At 47.2% G+C, this 18961-nt stretch overlaps 1 long non-coding RNA gene across 14 annotated transcripts in view; it reads right to left on the bottom strand.

The window, feature by feature from the left end:
* LOC139599885 (uncharacterized) overlaps window positions 1-18961 on the bottom strand; it is a 134379-nt gene that overhangs the window by 27178 nt on the left and 88240 nt on the right. For 4 of the 14 annotated variants that reach the window (XR_011682331.1, XR_011682333.1, XR_011682332.1 and 1 more), the window contains one exon: window positions 18706-18840. The exons of the other annotated variants lie outside the window; for them this stretch is intronic. This is a non-coding gene — a long non-coding RNA (uncharacterized lncRNA). The remainder of the gene's footprint in view (window positions 1-18705; window positions 18841-18961) is intronic. 14 annotated transcript variants of the gene reach the window in all.

The following is an 18961-nucleotide window of genomic DNA, read 5'->3' as shown; positions in this document are numbered from 1 at the left end:
AATCTGGAACTGCTGCCCCTCAGCCATGAACACAATTCAAGATCTCTCTGTGGGTGAAGCCCACCCCAGGGACCCAGATTCTGCTCCAGTTGCTACAACTGGTTCAAGGACCAAAGCATCACAAAGCTAGTCACAGTGGAGGGTCTGGGAACTCTTTTTTAATGGATGAAATATGAAGAGCTATGACAAAATATCAACATTCTTCAGCATGCGAAAATGCCACTTGTTTAAATTCTCCAAAACAATCCCTACAAAGAGATTTTTCCTTTAACTGTTCAGATTAAAAGAAAGGAAAATCTCAACCAGTTTCATTTTAGCAGAAGCCAAAGCATAGATGTCACTGGGGAACAGTATTAACCCTCTGATATTTCAAGGGCAACTGCTTGTTTCACTCCCATTCCCCGTTTCCCCAGTGCGAGGTCCTGCCTCCCCAGGCAGCGTTCTGCTCCCAGGGGTGCTGGCCCTGTGCCACAGCCCTGCCCCAAAGCAGCTCCTGCACCCCCAGCGCTGCGCTCAGGGGGATGCTGAGCATTGCAGCTTTGAGCTGCAGCTCTGCCCACACTGGCAGCAGTGCAGGTGCACTGTCCTGCCTCCCAACACTCTGGGAAGGATGTCAAACCAGGGACTAGAGGTACTGGGATACCCTGGGAGCGTGGGTTATTCAAGCCATAGAAGCTAACATGGAAACTGCCAGTAGCTCCAACCATGCTGGCGGGATGAGTTTGAGAGTTTGGGTTTGTCTGGCTGAAGCAAAAATTTCAAATTTGAATAACAGAACAGGAGCTTAAGAAGGAATGTCATTTCTGCACAGCACGTTTCCCCGCCAGTGGGGAGCACAGTGAGCACACCAAGATAAACCCTCTGCAGCAGAGATTAGCTGACAGCCTAAGTGAGCACAGCTATTAATAATGACCCGGTCCAGAAGGGAATCATCAATTATCCTTATCATCCTCAGCTTGTACTTCTGGAAAGATGAATCCAGCAGATTGGTGTGTACAGGGAAGAAAGGAAATGACACAGAGCTGTTGCACATTGTTATCGAGAACTGAAACGCAGTGAGATGGAGGTAATTATCAGCAATTTCAACACAACTGTACCAGATGCATCAATGCTCTAACATTGAGCATCAGTGGGTAGGAGGTACAGGAGGTACCACACACGATTTTTTGTCCAAATCAACCTTTTTATCTCTTACAGGATCCACACAGCAGTGCTCAGAGGCCTGAAAATTCATTTGAAAAGAGCAGTAAGTTAATTCTGCAGAGGTTATTCCTTCACTAAGCCCTGCACTTTTCCCTTGCCCCAGAAAGAATAGTGAGTGGCTTTCTGAGAAGTTACTCTCGCAGTCTAATCAAGCCTGTTCTCTCTAATTGAAGTTAATCACAGGAAACAGGTTAGAGAGGATGGTCCTGGTGAGCGATGCCTGTTCAAGGGGTCCAGTGATGTCACCTGGCACAAGCACTGAGGGGTCTGGCACTGGTTTTATTTCACCTGTTTACCTAAAGAACTGCTCTGATCTGTTTCTAATAGAACAATAATCTGCACTCTTCTGGGGCTGGAAAAGCTGAGTTTCTGAGGGAATTTGACAGCATCTTTACTAGTTTATGGCAGAAAAGAAAAGGCACTTAAGGGGATTTTGTTTGTCACTTGAAAATTAGCCTAGAGGAAAAAGAATCTCCAATTCAAATTTAATTAAAAACTGATGAACCAAAAGCTTTGTAGTGGCTCTGTGAAGTCCCATTCTTACAAGAACATGGCCCTGATAAGAAGAAAATAAATACAACAGATTTAAAGCAAAAACCCAAACAGAAATGGGCCAAACTGTAATCCAGTGGCACCAGACCATTGCCAGAACAGAAATTGTCCCACTGCACTAAACAGGGGCTTTAAGGGAACTGCTGAGCTGCTTCTGTACCATTGGCAACATCCCATTAAACTTACTGTCACTATTTCATCCATCCCTTTTGGTCAAGACCTCCTGCCCCCGCGGGGAGGGGTCATGTCCTGAGGTGCACATATCCCTCTGCACTGTCACACAGCACTGAGCCGGGGTAATTGCACAGAGCTGAGGTCAGCTTTGTTCCCTAAAACATTAGAGCATGTTCATAAACAGCTAATAAACCCACAGATGAGTGATGACTTGGCACAGGAGGAGGAGAGGTCAGTGGTGCTCAGCTGCTCCAGTTTGCTCCAGAAAGGGAAAGCAGCAAGTCCCCAGGGTGGTTTTGGGGATGTCACTGGTGTTATTGGAGCTGCTGTGGGAAGGGTTGAGCAGGGCACCACACTCATGACCCGTGCACTCACACAGCCCTTAGAGGCATGCACGTGGACGTGACCCACAGCAGCAAATCTCTGAGGCCAGAGTGCATGGCTTCACTTTACCAGCTGGACCAATTTAATTAACTATGGGAACATTAATTATTGGCTATTGCTGTTTTTATTTCAGAAAAACCAACTGGCATTTCACCAGGTCAATATAATGCAAAATAGCCACTAACCCCAGCCTGAGCTCAGGCCCCAGATGCTTTAGATTGATGGTAATTTCTCTGCAGCTCTTACTGGCAAAGAACAATTTTTAAAATGGTCCTAAATACCAGACCAGCCAGAGGAATGAAATTTCCTCAGATACTTAAGACCTCCTGTTTATCACCCTCTGTAGCATGTGATATACATGGTTGTACATTTTCTGTCACCAGTGATTTATGAACAAAACACATTGTTCAAATAAGCTTAATACATAAAGACCTGAAGCATTCTGTGACATGGTCTTGAGGCAGCAATTGCCTCCCCTACCTCTGGGCCTCCTGCTCCTTTCTGAAAGACTAGAGGGGCTGCAGGACACCAGAGGCCAGCAGCCATCTGTGCCACCATTGCTGGCACTGGGCTACTCAGGACAGGGAGGAATTTCAGCCCACTCTGCCTGTGGTGCTGCCAGGAAGTCATGTCTCTGTTACAAATGCAGGCAAAACACTACCCTGACTCCATAGAGGGTTTAGGCACAACAATGTATTAGAATGAAAAGAATTATGAGAGTAATTCCATGTTTCTTTGTGATTCTGGTATTATGGTTTAAAACTCTTGGCCTGGCTTGAACAGCTTCTAAGTTGCACTAAAAATTCTTCCAGAGAGAAAGGAAAAGTCAAAAGAAAACTGTGGTATTGAAAGTAGGGGGAGGATGGAGCTTGGGTGGCTCCTGTGCACCGTTTGGAACTGGAAACGAACTGCCCTGGTTCTGTGCTGCTTTTCCTGCTGATGGCCTCCACGGCTCACACAGACCAGGAACAGCTGCAGTGTCACACAACATCACCTGCAGCCCCCACGCTCCACCTCTGCCTTCCCTTCCCATCCTGAGGCTGCAGAGACCCACGTGGGGCTTGCAGAGGATCCAGCCAGCTCTCACCACCTCCTGCCCACCCCTCCCACTAATGGACACAGCACAGCCATTTCCCTGAACTTCTGCATTTTTCTTTCCATGATTATCTTCTTTAAAAAGGCACGAATTGAAAATGAGATGCAGAGCCAGCGGGCTCTTTTGAGCTATGGTTATTAGCTGTGTGGAGGATGAAAGTGGTACGACTCCCCAGATAAATATATAGTTCATTAAAAGTGTTCAGGATCACTCTATTCTGCTGATCAAAAGCCTAAATCACACAGTTAGCAACATTAAGGAGCTGTGTTATGATTTGAGTTATATCTGGATAAACCCACAGGAGGGCCGGGGGAAGCCCAGCAGCGCTGGGGCCCGGGCTCACTGCGGCTCTGCTCCCAGCACAGCAGCCCAAGGCAGGATTTCATCCTGTTTTCAACAGCTTAAACCACTCTGGCTGCTGGGGAGCAGCAGACTCCACACATGAGTAGGTGCTTTCTTCCTCAAACCACAGCTGTCAGGTTCCTCTCGGGTTTTAACTGGGCAACAAACCCAACAAGCACTGCCCAATTTCAGAGGTATTTTTAAAACTGCACCAGAGCTCTGCTTTCCTTAGTGTCCCTGTGGAATGCCATGAGTTTGGGGAATGGGCACATCCTTGTGTCCTGAGCTTCCAACTCTTACAGTGTGTTCAGGCTAAGGAATGTGTGGGTCTGGAAGGTGCAGGGAGGTTGCAGACTGGCTCTGTAGTCACGGGACAATGATGTACTTAATGCCACAGTTCTGGGCTTACTGCAGCCAGAGATACGAAACACTGATTCTGGAGAACAACTGCACACTGATTTACCCAGAGCTACCAACACTCAGCAAAGGGGGTTGTCCCATCCCTTTTGTGCAACTACTTCTTTTATTAAGCACACAGCTTAATACAAACCCAGAAACCCACAAATCCTCTGCATGACCAGGCTCTGGCCCTCTTGGGCAGAGACCTCTACAAAGTCCAGCCTGACCTCCTAAGTCTTGGCTCAAAACCTGCCACTCTCTGATTTCCAATCATTTCAAATTTGGCTCAATAAAAGCTATCTGAGACTGAGGACATGAATACTGATGACAAATTTTGCATCCAAATGATATCTCAATCAGTCATTTTTAAAGAGAGCACAAGTCTCTTGTTCAGCTTCAGGCTTTGTCAAGGACACCACAGAGTCCAGGGGAGCTGCTCCTTAGGAGGTGGTGAAGGAGTGCTGGGTCTCAGCACCTGTAGCAGCTCCTGTCCCACTCCTCTGCCACCTGAAGAACTCACCATTGTGCCCACCCTGCTCAAACAGGGCTTGCTTCTCTTTCCTGGCTGCCCTCACAGCCCAAGCCCAATGCTTGGACAACTGGATATTCTTGCTTACCCTACCGCTCTTCCCATGGCAGCAGGACAGCTCACAGCTGAAGGAATCCCTGCATTTCAGTGAGGTGCAATTAAACAACAGGCACGCTAATCTACAGCAGGAGAGCACCACTTTGAGACTGCTGTTCCCCCCTTCCCTCTCTGGGAGTTCTTGGCCAGTCACTGATAAATTAAACTCGGCACCTCCTTTGACTAAGATGGATGGCAAACTTAAGTGATATCCACTAAGCAAATGGCTGATTTGTGTATTCTTCCATTCAGGATTAGGCTAATAAGATGTTCATTTATGGATCTATTACTCAGTCATTTAACTGCTTAAAAGAAGAGGACCGGGCAAATTTCACTATCCAGGAATTGATTTCCACCTTTTTAGGCCAAATTTTAGTGGAGGGTTTTCAAACGTAATTTAGTGGGACATATCAAAACATCATTAAGATGACAGAGTATTTTAAAATACATTAGAAAAACTTGGGGTGCTTGAAGCCTCCAGGTTTAAGGCAGCCCTGCTCCTCCCCACCCGCCTTTTTTTGTGGTTCCTCGAAGGGCACACAACCAGGGTATTTTAGACTAAGAGGTGGAAAGGGGCTTCCAATGACCCTTTGGGGAGCCCCGAGCTACAGCAGCCTGGTGCAGGGCTGTCCCCAGGCAGAGCAGGTCTCTGCAGGGCTGCTCCCAACTGCTGCATGCGGCAGCCTGTAACTGCAGTGTCCCCCCGGTGACACAGCTGCACCTGCTCCAGCCCTGGAGAGCACACAGTCACATCAGGCTGTCCCAGCAGCACCAGCATCTGCCTCCCTTATCGCCTGTCATCAGCAGCAGGGAGGAGGTGTGTACATCCCCGCTCACACCGCTGGGACAGTGCTCAGCTCAGCGCCCATCGTGGGCAGGAGCGCTGTCTACTCTGCTCCTCCACTCAGAGACTTATGGGGACAACAGCAAAATCCACAGCAGATTTTTCAAAATGAAGATTTGCAGTCACTAATCATCCACACCCAGTCCATGGAGGCTTTGTGTCCGGATAAACAAACAGCACTCTGGCATCTGTGCAGCCGGCCGCTGGGCTGGCATTAATTCAGGCACGGGGAAAGGCTTTCTGCTTGAATTAAAATAAAAATCGTCAGCTGACTGGTTCTGCTTAATTAAACCAGGAAATAATTAAAGACACTGGTGTTTAGGCTGCTGTCATTAGGATTCAGGATGAGCAGGCTTTCCTGCACAAGCAGCTCAGCACTGCTCTCTCCTCCCCAGCCCCATGCTTGTGTCCTAACTCACAGCCGAGGTGCTCGCCCACCGGCCAGGGCTGGGCTTTATGGCTTTAGCCAGTGCTACTGCAAGCTGACAGAATCCTCCTCGCTGAGCCCTTCGGGGCACCAGAGACCGAGCTGTAACGCTCTCCACACCGGTCACTCGGGGAACAGCTCATTACCCAGGATTTTGATAACACTGCTGAGCGTTGGAGACAGGAACACAATTATCTTCCAACCCGGATTTCCCAGCGCTCTCGTCCTCTTGCCTCACTGAAGCACAAGCTCTAATGGAGCACTCTGCTCTGTGAGATCACTGGTGCCTTCACAGAGACAGAGAACAGGAGGGGACCCAAGAATTCTTAATTTATACTTCATCTACTGGGTCTTGGTTAATTTAACAGGTCCTTAAATTCATACAACAAATTATCCCTCCAGAAATCAGAGCTGGTGCCAGGATGTAACTGTTTCATTTAATACACCCACCAACACCATGAAAACCCATCTACGTGTGTGCTGTCGAGCACTCTACATGGACAGAAATTCTCATGCACATCAGTGCTCTGTCCCTCTCTGTGACGTGTCTTTTCATGCGGACCGTTAAGAAGAAAATACAAATGTTTTGTCCAGAAACCCACTTTCAGCTGGTGGCATGCTTTGTCTCCTGCCTGCTAAGGATAGCAGGGGTGATGGGGCTTAGCACAGGGCCAGAGGCACGGAGCAGAGGGCGATGCTCTGGCTCCCCACGGGGAGGAGAGCTGCGGGCAGCCACTGGAGCAAGGACTCACAGCGCCCTGTTCTCCTGGCTCAGCTTCCCTCATCAGGGCCCCTACAGACCCCTACAGGCCCCACGGGGCACAGTGAGCCCCTCTGTGGAGCCCAGCAGTGCCAGGGCACGGCCACTCCTGGCCCAGAGCACAGGTCACAGAGAGGAGCACAAGCACCCACAGAACACCCCGTGCAGGCAGTCTGTCTGTCCACCACCAGCCCTCTGTGCCCTGACAGGCTTTCAGTGGCAGCACCCCCTCCCCAAAACAGCCCAGGGAAAACCCTTGCCGGGCTGATTTCTCTGTGGATTCCACACTCTTTCAGAATCCAGGGCAGAGCACTGGGCTGTGACATTCATCGGTCTCTTTTGCATAATGCATTCAGAAGTGGATCCATTTTTTATTGCAGAATAATATGTCTGGTTTATATATTGGCATCTTTGTGATGTACTGACATTTTGTGCACATTCACTGCTCACCCCAGGGACAGCTGGTAACCGAGTAACACTGTGGCCCTGTTTCACAGCACCAATTATGATCTTTCCCAGGTACTACTTGCTTCATTATCTGAGTGAAGAGTTTTATCTTACCTACCAGGCAAACCTTCCAAATTCACAGCTGGGCAGATATAACCTTGAATATTTATCTCAGCCATAATGGCAGCTAATATTCCTCTTAACTGCTGCTCTTAAACAGTTTCATCCTATCATTGTTAATCACATTAAAAGGTATTGGATATATAATTTCCTTTAATTATGTGAAAATATTGGTTGCTTCCTTTCTTTGGAGCGTTATGCACAGAGCAGCAGTGATTAATGCCAGGAGTTTCAAAAGGCAGTCAGTGAAAGCTCCTAATTGTTGATTTATGCTCTAATTGGAAGACACCTGTTTTTTCCCTTCCTTTTGATCTTTACTTTCTGTTTGAGTCCAAAATTATTCCACATGTGTCATCATTACATTAATCGATACAAGTTTTGTCCTTCACAAATCTGCCTAATTGCTTCTCTTATTTAGACAGTCATTTGCTAACGAACACCGTCACCCACTAACACCAACAGAAGGATTTACTGGGAACATTGAGCAGATTTAAAAGGGGAAAGATATCATTGTTAGGGGCAGTGAGCTTTTGGGACAAGACTTCAGAGAGCCAGCAGGGAAAGGGAAAACCAAGCAGTTCAAAAATAAGTAATTTGGCTTACAAAGCAAGATTTTCTACTCACCCATGTACACAAACATGGGTTTGGGTTTTCTATGATTCCTGAGTTATTTTTTTGGAGGCCGCAAATGACACTGAGCCTTCTGTGATAGTGTAATAGGAAGTGCCTAAAATGACAAATTAGGAGGAAGAGTGTTTGTGACAGTGATAAAGGGAAAGTTTAAGGCTTGTATTTAGATAAATTGGCTGGAAAATTTGATCCACACAGTCTTTCAAATACGATTATACAAACATAATTTGCATAAATATTATAATTAAAATTCTGCCTATGGCATAATAAAGAAGGGAAAATAGTATTAAATGATCAAGGCATTTGAATGTTTGAAATATCACTGTGTGATGTTTCATGCTATCCATTAAATAAGTAATTTATTGCAAAATCTATCAAAGCAAAAGGAAATTAAGTCAGATAAGGCTGGTTTTTTTTACTTTGCATGGGTTTTTTTCTGAGGATATCATTCCTTTCAGAGCACATTTGATTTTTCCAAGGTACTAACTCAGAGTAATTATAATATTGGGTCTGCTGTAGAGCTGTGACTCTCCAGATGCTGTAACTGCAGCATGGGCCCCAATGCACAGCTTATAGCAGCAGGGGACAGGACTTGCCTTTCCTGGATGGGTGTCCTGCTCTGTGCCACCTCCTGCCACCTGGAACAGCAGCACAGAACCTGGCGCAGCCTCGGGTGTCACATGTGGCAGCAGGGACACAGGCTGGCTGCTGAGGCAGTGTCCTGTCCCAGGATGGCCCAGCCAGGCTGTTGTGAGCAGCCTGCACACGCCTGGGGAGCCTCTGCCAGGTGCCACACCCTCCTCTCCAGGTGTCTCCACACTGGAGCACTGTTTGTTCAGCTGCCTGGGAAAGGCTCTCCTGCCCTGCCACAGCCTGACAAGTTTCATACAAACAACACATTACCACACTGCTGAGCCCTGCTGGCTCTGGAACACGGGCACGGGCTACTGCCACTTCGGTCACTGTTTTCTTCTGCACACGTGGACTCCCACAGCCCCTGGCCACCTGCTGCTGTCCTCTCTGTGCCCCTCCTGCCCTTGGCAAGGGCTGCCACAGCACCACTTTTGCCCTGGCACAGCACGCGCGGGCTGCCAGGAAAGGTTAACGAGGGAAGCAGGCACGGGAGGGATGGCAGCACCAGCAGCTCCTGGGCACACACAGGAAGCATTAAACATGGTTCTCAGCACCAAACCAAGCTGGTGGATAGCAGCAGCTGACTGGCTGCACTGCCCCTCTGCTCCTAGGACGTGTCGCACACCGGTGCTGGACCTCAGACCCAGCTCAGCCCGGTGTGTCCCCAGCCACCTCAGCTCCTGCCAGGGCCAGGCACCTCACGGCATGAGCACCCATCCTGAGAGCAGATCAGGCTGGTTATTTATCCTGTCTGTTGGCTCAGCCTGGTGGAGACTGAAGGATGAAAGAGCACGTAGGAAATGAGCTTTGAACTGCACAGGGAAACAGCCTTCCTTATCAGCCACCACTGCTTCGTCCCTGCCACTGCAAAGATCTGTTTAAGCAAACCGCAAAGAAAAATAGGATAGTAAAGGAAAGAAAACTTACAAACAGTTTACTGAAGCGTTGAAACTAAACTGCTGCAAGGTACGTTGACCCTCTGATATAAATCTTCTGCCTTGTCCACCTCCAGGCCTGCAAACAAGGCAGCCTCGCCCCTAATGTCACTTCTACTGCTGAAAATTTGTGACATCAATAAAATCCTGGTTTGTCAGTACAAATGGAATTTTAAATTGAATTCTTATCAAATTAGCCTTTCATCAAGGTCATGCAATATTGTGTGAATAACCTTTTGTGAGGCTGTGTACATGGGTACTGCTGGAGGTGAGAACAAGACAAATTCTAATGAGATTACCCAGCTGGAGCACTCAATAACAGGCAGTGGAGGAGATGGGGTGACATTAGGTTTAGCGATAATTTAAGTAAATGGCTACACCAATGCTTGAAGCACAATGCTTCACCTCCCCATCTCGACTGAACCCACACTTGCAGTACCTCTCTCACAGTCTCAGTAGCCCCCGAGCAGTCACAGCTCTGACATGTCAGGGCCAAACAGAATTTCCTGGAGGAACCAGAATGAATTGTATATGCATCCCCTCTGCTGGCTCTGCGGTGCAATAAAACTTCCCTTCCTTTCAGGGGAATGGTGTTTTGCAACAGCAGCTGGAGGGATTTTCCATCAGCCTTCCACACCATGACCAAATCTGGGGGAAAAACCTGTTTTTCAGCATGAGGAGCTCAGTGCTCCGGGAGCTGGGTAGGAGCTGAGGGAGTCTGAGGTGTGCACACACACTGTGAAGCAAGGACACAGCCTTGCTCCCTCATTCTGGGCTTGGCTGCCAGCAGAGCCCAGATCTGTGTTAGACGCTGCCTGTGGCATCACCCATCCAGGGGGGTGGAGCAGGCAGCCAGGAAGGGGCAACACTGCCCTGGCCCCCAGCCCCTGCTGTGCCAGCCCTGGGAACTGCAGGACCCAGCTGAGGAAGCTGTTCCCACCATGATGGAATAATCCTAATTAATAAATACGAGCTGCTGGTGCTATCCTTTTAGATAACATCTTCTTGAAATGAAATATGTAGATCAAATTGCACAATCAAGAAATAAACTATCCAGCTGCTAAAACCTCCCTCCCAAATAACAAAATAGCTGCATATTTGACAACTCCAAAAAATATTTCAGCAAACATAATAGAGAAGTTAATGATAATTAGGCTGGTATTTTATGCCATAACACTCTTGAATGCCTACAAAAATACAATATTTTCAGCAAAAGATAATTGAAAAGATTATTTGGCTTATCTAAAATAAGTTTTCCAAGCCTCAGCACATCTGTTACGAGAATTCCTGCAGATACATAGTGCAACTCTGTTGGCTCAACGGACTGCTCATTACTTTGAGAAAGAGGTGGGAAAAGACACAGAGAGTTCTGCTTGTGACAAGTCCCTTTGACAGCAAACAGACACAATCACTTTTTATGGCACCCATGGCAAAGGGGAAGTGACTGAATGACTGGGAAAGCCCAGCCGGCCGGGGCAGAGGAGGGGTGTCCTCACACAGGGGAGGGGATGTCAACCCCCGGCATTTCCCTGCACGATTCGCTCTTTGTTGCTAAGTTCCGTGTTTATCCAGCCCCACACAGATCCCTCCAGCACCCAGCACAGGGGTCCTTTGCAGCTGCAGCTTCGGTGCTCGCTCTCGGTGAGGACTCAAGCTGAGAATTTGGTTTTAGTTCGTGTTCTTGCTGTCAGGATCTGGAGGCTGAACCTTTCAAGTACGAACAGGGTCATTGAAAGCCACTTTCTGTCTTTGGGGGGGCTGGGGGGGGAAATCCAGGCTCAGCTGCAGCAACACGATACAAGGGAGCCTGCCATACCAATGGGCTGTGAATGCAGCCAAGGCATCAGTTCTGACAACATTCTGATATTTCAAAACTGATAATTTCAAACCTGAGGGGCCACAAATTCCTTGTCTTTATCCATCCCTGCTTGTCCCCCTCCCCAGACACTCTAGCTCCAGGCAGACTGAGAAAGACCTTTTGCTTCCAAGAAGGTCTGTACAGTGCTCTGGTGTTTGTAACTCCAGCTGACAAGGGAGGGGGAAATGTCTTCATGCCTTGCTTTGGGGTCCCTCGGTGCTCTGTCTCAGGTGGATGTGTTCTACTACTCCAGCCACCTTGGCTGCACTCACCTCCCATGCTTCTGTGGCCACAAGAAAGTCTTCCCAGTGATCCCTGGGTGCTTTTGTGACACAGGATTTTTATAAGTCTCAGCATTTCTAAAAACACTTGCTCCTGTTCAGCCAGTAGTTATGGCTGACTGAGGAGAATCTGGAAAACGAAAGTTTTACACGGGCCCTGGAAGGTTCACTCTTCAGTGCTGCTGTGCCCTAGCCCTGGAACACACAGAGCTGTCAGTACCTGTGTTACAGGCTGAGCACAGAGCAGGAGAGGAGCAAAGGGGCCAGGGCTCAACTCTTCCCATGCCACTGAAGAGCATCTCATTATTCTGGGGCAGAAGCCCAAGCTGGTCCTCAGCAGCCTCTCCCCAGAAGCTTCTCTGCTGGTACTAACTGGACTCCTGGCATGGACCAGGTTTATCCATGGGCTGCAGGGCCCATCCTCCACATTCAAAATTCAGAATACACTAAGCACAACGCTTGTGAAAAGTGTCAAATGCAATAATATATTCCTGTGTTTAACTTCAGGCTACCCTCTCACCAACCACACTGAAAAGTGTTAAAATTGGACAAGATTTCCCAGGAGTAAAAGAAATTCATGTTCATATGCTTATAAAGGCTGACAGGTGAACAAACTCTTCTACAGGGCAATTGCAGATGCTCTAAGTGACATTTTAAATTCTTAAGAATTTTCCGTTTGCAAATAGAAGTTGCCTTGCAAAATGACAAGCAAACCAAGCAGACTTCCCAGAAACTGGTCCTTCCTGCTGCCTTTTAGTGGTTTTATTTTCTGTAAGAGAGAAAAATGATCAGTGGTCCCTCAGAAATGGACTTTTGCATCTATCTTTTTTAATCTTTTATAGAAGAAGAAGAATAGGCCAGATACAGCACTAATTTCTTCTGTAAACTACTCTGGGAACATATTTTACTCAGAGCCCTTAGCACAGAAAGCAGATTAACTGGGAAAGCTAATGGTATAGTTCAGTATGAATATTTACACAAATGTTTAGCTAAATCCTTTATTAATAGGTCAAATTTTCTCTGAATTTTTCACCTTTTGTTATGAGCTTTTTAATGGGTTGATACCTTTCCAGGCTTTAAAAACTCCTCAAGGGAGGAGGAGACAGCCTCACAAGCAACCCCAACTCTTGTTGCTGTGCTGTTTTCATCCCACTGGCTCTCACAAAGCAGAATTATACCTAAATTCCTGTGCCCCTCCATGGGACATGATTGCTCAGAGAGTGCAGAGCAGCCAAGGGGGCTCTCACAGCAGAAGTGGCTGTGTCACTGTCCCTGCACCCTCTGGCCCCATACCCACAGCATGGTGGGGCAGCAGGCACCAGGAGCCTCTTCCCAGAGCAATCAGTCTTCTTGTTCAGCAGGGCAAACATTGTCTCTCCCTCCTTCCTTCTGTTTCTCATTTTATCATACATAATTCTAAGGTTAATAGCGATCATTAAGCATAGTAAAGATCAATACCTTCCAAAAATCTCTGAAAAATGTTTTAATTCAAGGAACTGGAGGTTGCTGTTGGATCCTCTTACAGTTTTACAGCCTTGAATTTATTTGAGATGGTTTCAAGTCAAACCAGACACACTGACAGCTGAGAATGAAGGTCTGGGCAAACTCAATACATCAACTCTATCATCCAGTGGATTCACCAGTCTGCTCAGAAGCAGGATAAGAAGTGTGGCTTGCACTTGTCAATTTTCCATTCTGTCTATCCAGTAAAAAGAAAAAAACCCCAAAGGTTATGAGAAATCATCACCTCAGGTCACTTAGGAATTTCCCATTTAGCACAGCTGTGATGAACATCTCAGACTCTCCTGGTACCACAATTCATCCAGCCCAGCCTGCCAGTCCTGCCTGTGCCCAAACAAATCCTGTGAACACGAGGAGCTGCCAGAGGCAGGGGACACCTGGGCCATCCCTCAGCAGCCCTGCAGCACCCACCCACCCACCTCTGGGGGTTTGTATGGGGTTTTGCAGGGATTTCTTCCTTCAAAAATTTTGTCTTGAAGAATGGGAGCATCTTGGTGAAGGTGAAGGGTGCATCTTGGACAGAGGTCTGGTAGAAGGCATCTGTATCTGCATGGGTAGCAATGCCTAACTACTGCCAGCTCAAAGCCAAGGAAGAGCTGGGATTGTTCTTCCCCTCTCCTGCTACTCAACCTGTCCCCCGTCAGTAGAATGTGCTTTTTTGCCATGGACCTGAAACAGAGCTGATTTACCCCAGCAACAGATCCTACCCTGTAAATGTTCAAAAATCTGTCTCATGGTTCTCCAGTCATGCAGATAATTTTGTTCTTAATTAAACAAATGCCACAATGACAGCTGGGAATTAGCAGCTGTAGTTTGACCAAGGAGGTATAATACCTCCTTTAATTAAAAGAAGAACTCTCAAAAATTCCCTAATGAAATCTCCACTCTGATAAGATGGAGCAGCTACAAACCCAGAAAGCAAGACATAACAGGGAAGCACAGGAATTCAGTCAATGCAATTTTCTTGCAGGAAAATACTTCAACTTTCAAGAAAAGAAGCCATGGAAGTTGCAAGAAGTCAGCTTTCCAATTGATTTTCAGCTTGACTTTGTAGGGCATCATTCCCAAGTAATGACTAGGAAAATGTACAGCATCCCAATTACATTCAGGAGCACCAGACACCGGAGGTATCGAACTTAACTGTGACAGCTCAGAGTGTGTTAAACAATATCTTTTATTTCCTAAGGAGGTAGGCATCTACAGCAGACGATATGAGGCAGCCAGAGATTCAAATCTGTTTTTTTTTAATATTGGCTCTTTTGCCAGCCTCAGAGCTACTCAACGTATTTACATATTCTGACACACCAGACTTGCTCTCTTGATAGATAAAATATGCAAGTCTATTTAAAGATAGAGAATCTCTCTCTGCATATTTTCCTAAATAACATCAGATACATAAGAGACTCCCACTGGTGTAAAATTTTCTCTTACTCATTAGACTCTTAACATTGTCCCCTGGACCCAGTCCTTAAAACACTCCCCACACTGGGCAAGGCACCGAGGGCTCTGTGTCACCCCTCCTAGAAAAGCTCTCCATGGCCATGGTGCAGAGACAAAGCTGGAGCATCACGTAGCTGCCAAAGCTGTGACTATTGGCCAATGGTCCTGAAAAACAAGGGGTCAGAAACCATTGGGAGCTTATGCAGAGTGGCCAAAGACACCAGTTACTGCAGAGCTGAGGCTGCTGCCATCTGAAACAGGATTTTTCTCAATTTTTTGCAGTCTTAGGAAATTATCATTTGCCTCCAGGTAATCATTTCACAACAAATTTGGAAGAGGATATGTACTATCTTTGATGTCTTGTGGACTCTGGGGTTTGCCATAGGGAGTAAATACACGAGAGCAGAAACTGGGTCAGGTCACTAAGGATAAGTAAAAATAAGACAAATGTACAAGGACAAATCCAGAAAACTAGTGGGCACTAAACTAAGTAGAAATCCAGGGTCCATCATCCATGACCAAGAGAAAGCCTGGGTGGTGTGGGAAGGGGTAAGTGCTCTGTCCAAAAAAGGGACAGCAGAGATGGGATCCCATATGCCTCCAGGCAACCCAGGCTTGCTGAGCTTCTCCCTGCCCCACCAAGATGCTTGTCTGAGGCCACCCCTGAGCTGTGCTGGCAGTGGAATTCCCACAGAGATGCCAGGAACAGAGGCATTAGCCTGGCCATGGCCAGCTCTGGGGCTGACCAAAGCAGTGCCAGGAGGGAGGAACTGATGGATTTTATTGGAATAATTGTTTTGCAGAAAACACTCACTGCTGAAAATCATCTGTAAAAGATGATACTCAGCTGACACAAACTGATTCAGAGCTACAAACTTTGATGGAGCACCAAAAATCATTGCAAAAGTAGCTCCCTGCCCCATTGGGGTGGCAGATAACTCCACGTGACAAACCAGGGAGTGACTGTCGATAACATATTGACTTTATAGGTGCTTCCAAGAACAGGGACTACACAAGTTTCCAAAAGCAGGTACATATGGTCCCCTGCATTTAAGTACATACTAGCAATACCCAGGTTGTGCCTGGAAGAACCACTCTGTGTTGTAAAACCCATTCCTGGCTATGCAGAAGGCATTCTCATGCACAGACATCCTCGGTGCCCACCTGCCTCAGGTGTGCACAAGTGACTTCCCACACCAGCCAGCTCCCTGAATCCAAGCTGTAAGCATCACACATGTTCCTGTCCTCTTTAAAAAGCATTTGGAGACCTGGGGTAGCAAAGTGCTGTTTGGTATTTGAACTGCCTTTAATCATCAAAGCACACACTTAAGAACAGAGCAGTAGGATTAGGGCACGGGCCAAACCAGAACTCCCCAGGGCTCAGCATCCTGGCTTTGGCACAGAATCCTCCATCCTTTTGTATCCCCACCAAAGGAAAGGGGAGGAAAAAAAGAAACTGCTTGCAAGGCTGCTATGCTACAGCAAGGTCAGCCTTCCCCCTGCTATGATGAGAGGCTCCAGCTGTGACCCCAGCACCACCGTGTTACTCAAAGCAGAACAGTCCCATTTCTCAGGAATGTTTTTTCCTAAAGCAAACCATTCTGGTATTAGCCTTTTCCAAAAAATACCAAAGTTTGCACAGCAACAGCAACCAGCAGGGTAGAGCACGGGTCTGCCCTTGACTGACTGGGGTTTGCTGGCAAATATTCACTCAGATGAGGACTCCCAGGGGTGCCTAGGATTCTGTGAGCACAAGGACATGGGCTCCCTGAAAGCCCATTGGGAACAACCAGTTTTCTCCAGAATTCCCTAGCTGGGCACACATAGCTACTCACTGGGGAGAGTGGGGTTGGTCCCTATCCCAGCACTGGGGGACAGTGCCAAATGCACTGCAGAGTGCTCCCAGAATTGGTATCACTGTCCAGCTGGAATTCGATAAATCAGCTTCTGTCCAAATCCCATCTTCCTTTTCTCTTTCTTTTGTTTGTTTTATGTTTCTCCTGTTTGTTGCTTCAGAATAACCTACTTTTCCCATCGGAGGAGCTGCTGATGTGCTCACCTCTCAGTGTTATTTCCCTCCTTCCCTCCCGTCAGAGCTGACTGAACCTGGGCCCAGGGGCTCAGCTTTTATCTTGTTTACTCATGCTGTGGTTGGCACAATGGGGCTGTGAGGTCTGGGGAGAATCTGCCCATTTTACTGGGCAAAAAGGTACTGATGTGAATAACTCGAGTTCCTCAGAGAAGCCAGAGCTGCCAGCACCGTGCCCCCAGCCCTGGCTCTCTGTCCCCGTGTGCCAGCAGGGCACAGCACTAGCGAGGCACCAGGAGGGCAGCTCTGCCTGTGCAGGGACAGAACTCCATCCCTGCTGCCCCTGGAGCCTGGCACAGGGCACCTGCAGCTGATGCACAGAGCTGCTGCCACATTCCCTCCTGGCTGGCTCCAGCTGGGGCAGAGGAAAGAGTCTTTCCTCCTAAAGCAGGCAGCAGCAGCAGGGCACAGACACCAGCAGGGTCTGCTTGGTGGTGCTGGAGCCCAGAACTTGGTGGGCAGGGATGCTGATGTGAGGGCAGGAACCAGCCTCCAGGCCCTGGGGCAGCTCTGCAGGGATGCAGCAGCTTTACCACCACATTCATTACCCTTTGTGTTCCTGCAGTTTGCAGTGGCACACACAAAATCACAGTGATGTATTATTTATGAGAAATAAATATTAATCAATATCAGTAAATACATATGCACACAAAGAGAGAATGGCAGTAGATGATGGCCACAGAGTGATGGTGAACATCCTTGCCCACAGGGACTCAGCAAACAGCATAAATATATAAACCAGATATACAAATATACTCCCTCCCTCTCTGGGGCTTCAATACCAGGTGTAAACACTCAGCTTTAATATCAGATACACAATAATGGTTTTTAAAAACTGCAGTAGAATAAAGCCTTGTGATTCAGGGGCCGTGCAGGTAAGTGGGGTTTTAGACTGCCCATCACCCAACAGGGGAGGGGCTGAGGGGATGCTGCTGAACAGAGACCAGCAAACTGCCCCTGCAGCAGGACAGTCCATCAGCTGGGTCTCACTGTCCAGGGCATGGCACACGGCTTCCCTGGCACAGCAGATTAACCAAGGGAAGGCGGAGAGCCAAGCAAGCTGAGAGTCCTTAGAAAAGCTGGAAGTCAAAGAGGAATGAGGGCTCACAGCCGCAGCAGGAGCTGTCAGTAATCGGTATGTGCCACCACATGTTTTAATAATTTCAGATTTCTCACATGTCTCTAGGGAGCCTCAGAGGGGTTTTCATGCTCTTCCCTCAGTTTTCAAACTTAAGGCGTTTCTCATCAATAAAAGATTTGGTTTACACACTGTTGCAACTGTATAATGAAAACCAGGTGTACCTGTGTAATATTTCTCTTTAATTACTATTTGTGGCATGAAAAAGAAGAATTAATCATTGTACACTGTTAGAACAGGATGAACCACCTACTAATCACAAATTTGATTTTCATTCAGGTGATGCTGCACAACATTCTATTAGTCCATGTAAATATCAACACTAGGCTTAATTATTCATTTGGTCCTTCTCCCTGCATGAAACATCTACCTGATGGGAACAGATACACATAAGTTAAAGAGTTACAGCTCTTTCCTCTCACACACCTGCTCCAGAGACATAAAACACTTTCTCTCCACACCCTTAGAATGAAAGAGATGTCCTTGCTTCCCCTTCCAGCTATTTTCTCTAGCATCAAATTTATTTTTATGACTTATGGGTGAAAAGTGTGAATTCAAGGAAAATGTAGTCTTCCATCATTTATTCATACTATCCTTCAAAGCCAACCCACTCAAGAATCCACAATCATTTCTTTATTTTGACTGTGGGCACACATGAAGGAATGTTTCAGTTAGGTGTTAGCCCTGCTACAGTACTTCCTGATGGTCAATTTTTAATTCCTGGCAGGGGTCTGATGTCCAAATCTTACTGAAAAACAAGAAATTCACAGAAATGCCTATCCACAAAGGAGTTGTGTTAGCACTTACTGAATGCCATTTTGTGATGAGATGCGCAGAAGACTCCAGCACTCCTAAATTATGCATGGCTGTGCATTCAGCAGATCCTTTGCTTTATTTGCAAGTCTCACTTGCCAGAGCACTCCAGGGAAGGAGGAGAGGCTCCTGTCAGAATGAATACAGTCAACCAGAGAAAGAGAATTTCACCAATTAACTGATCGGGTTTCTTTATTCTGGTGTTTTTCCTCTCTGCCTCTCCCCAGCCCGGTTCCTGCAGCCCTCCAGG

Source organism: Agelaius tricolor, unplaced genomic scaffold, assembly GCF_023055355.1.
Source record: "Agelaius tricolor isolate 1412-34295 unplaced genomic scaffold, bAgeTri1.0.p SCAF_25, whole genome shotgun sequence".
Classification (NCBI taxonomy): Eukaryota; Metazoa; Chordata; class Aves; order Passeriformes; family Icteridae; genus Agelaius; species Agelaius tricolor.
This window is presented reverse-complemented; position numbering and strand designations above follow the sequence as displayed.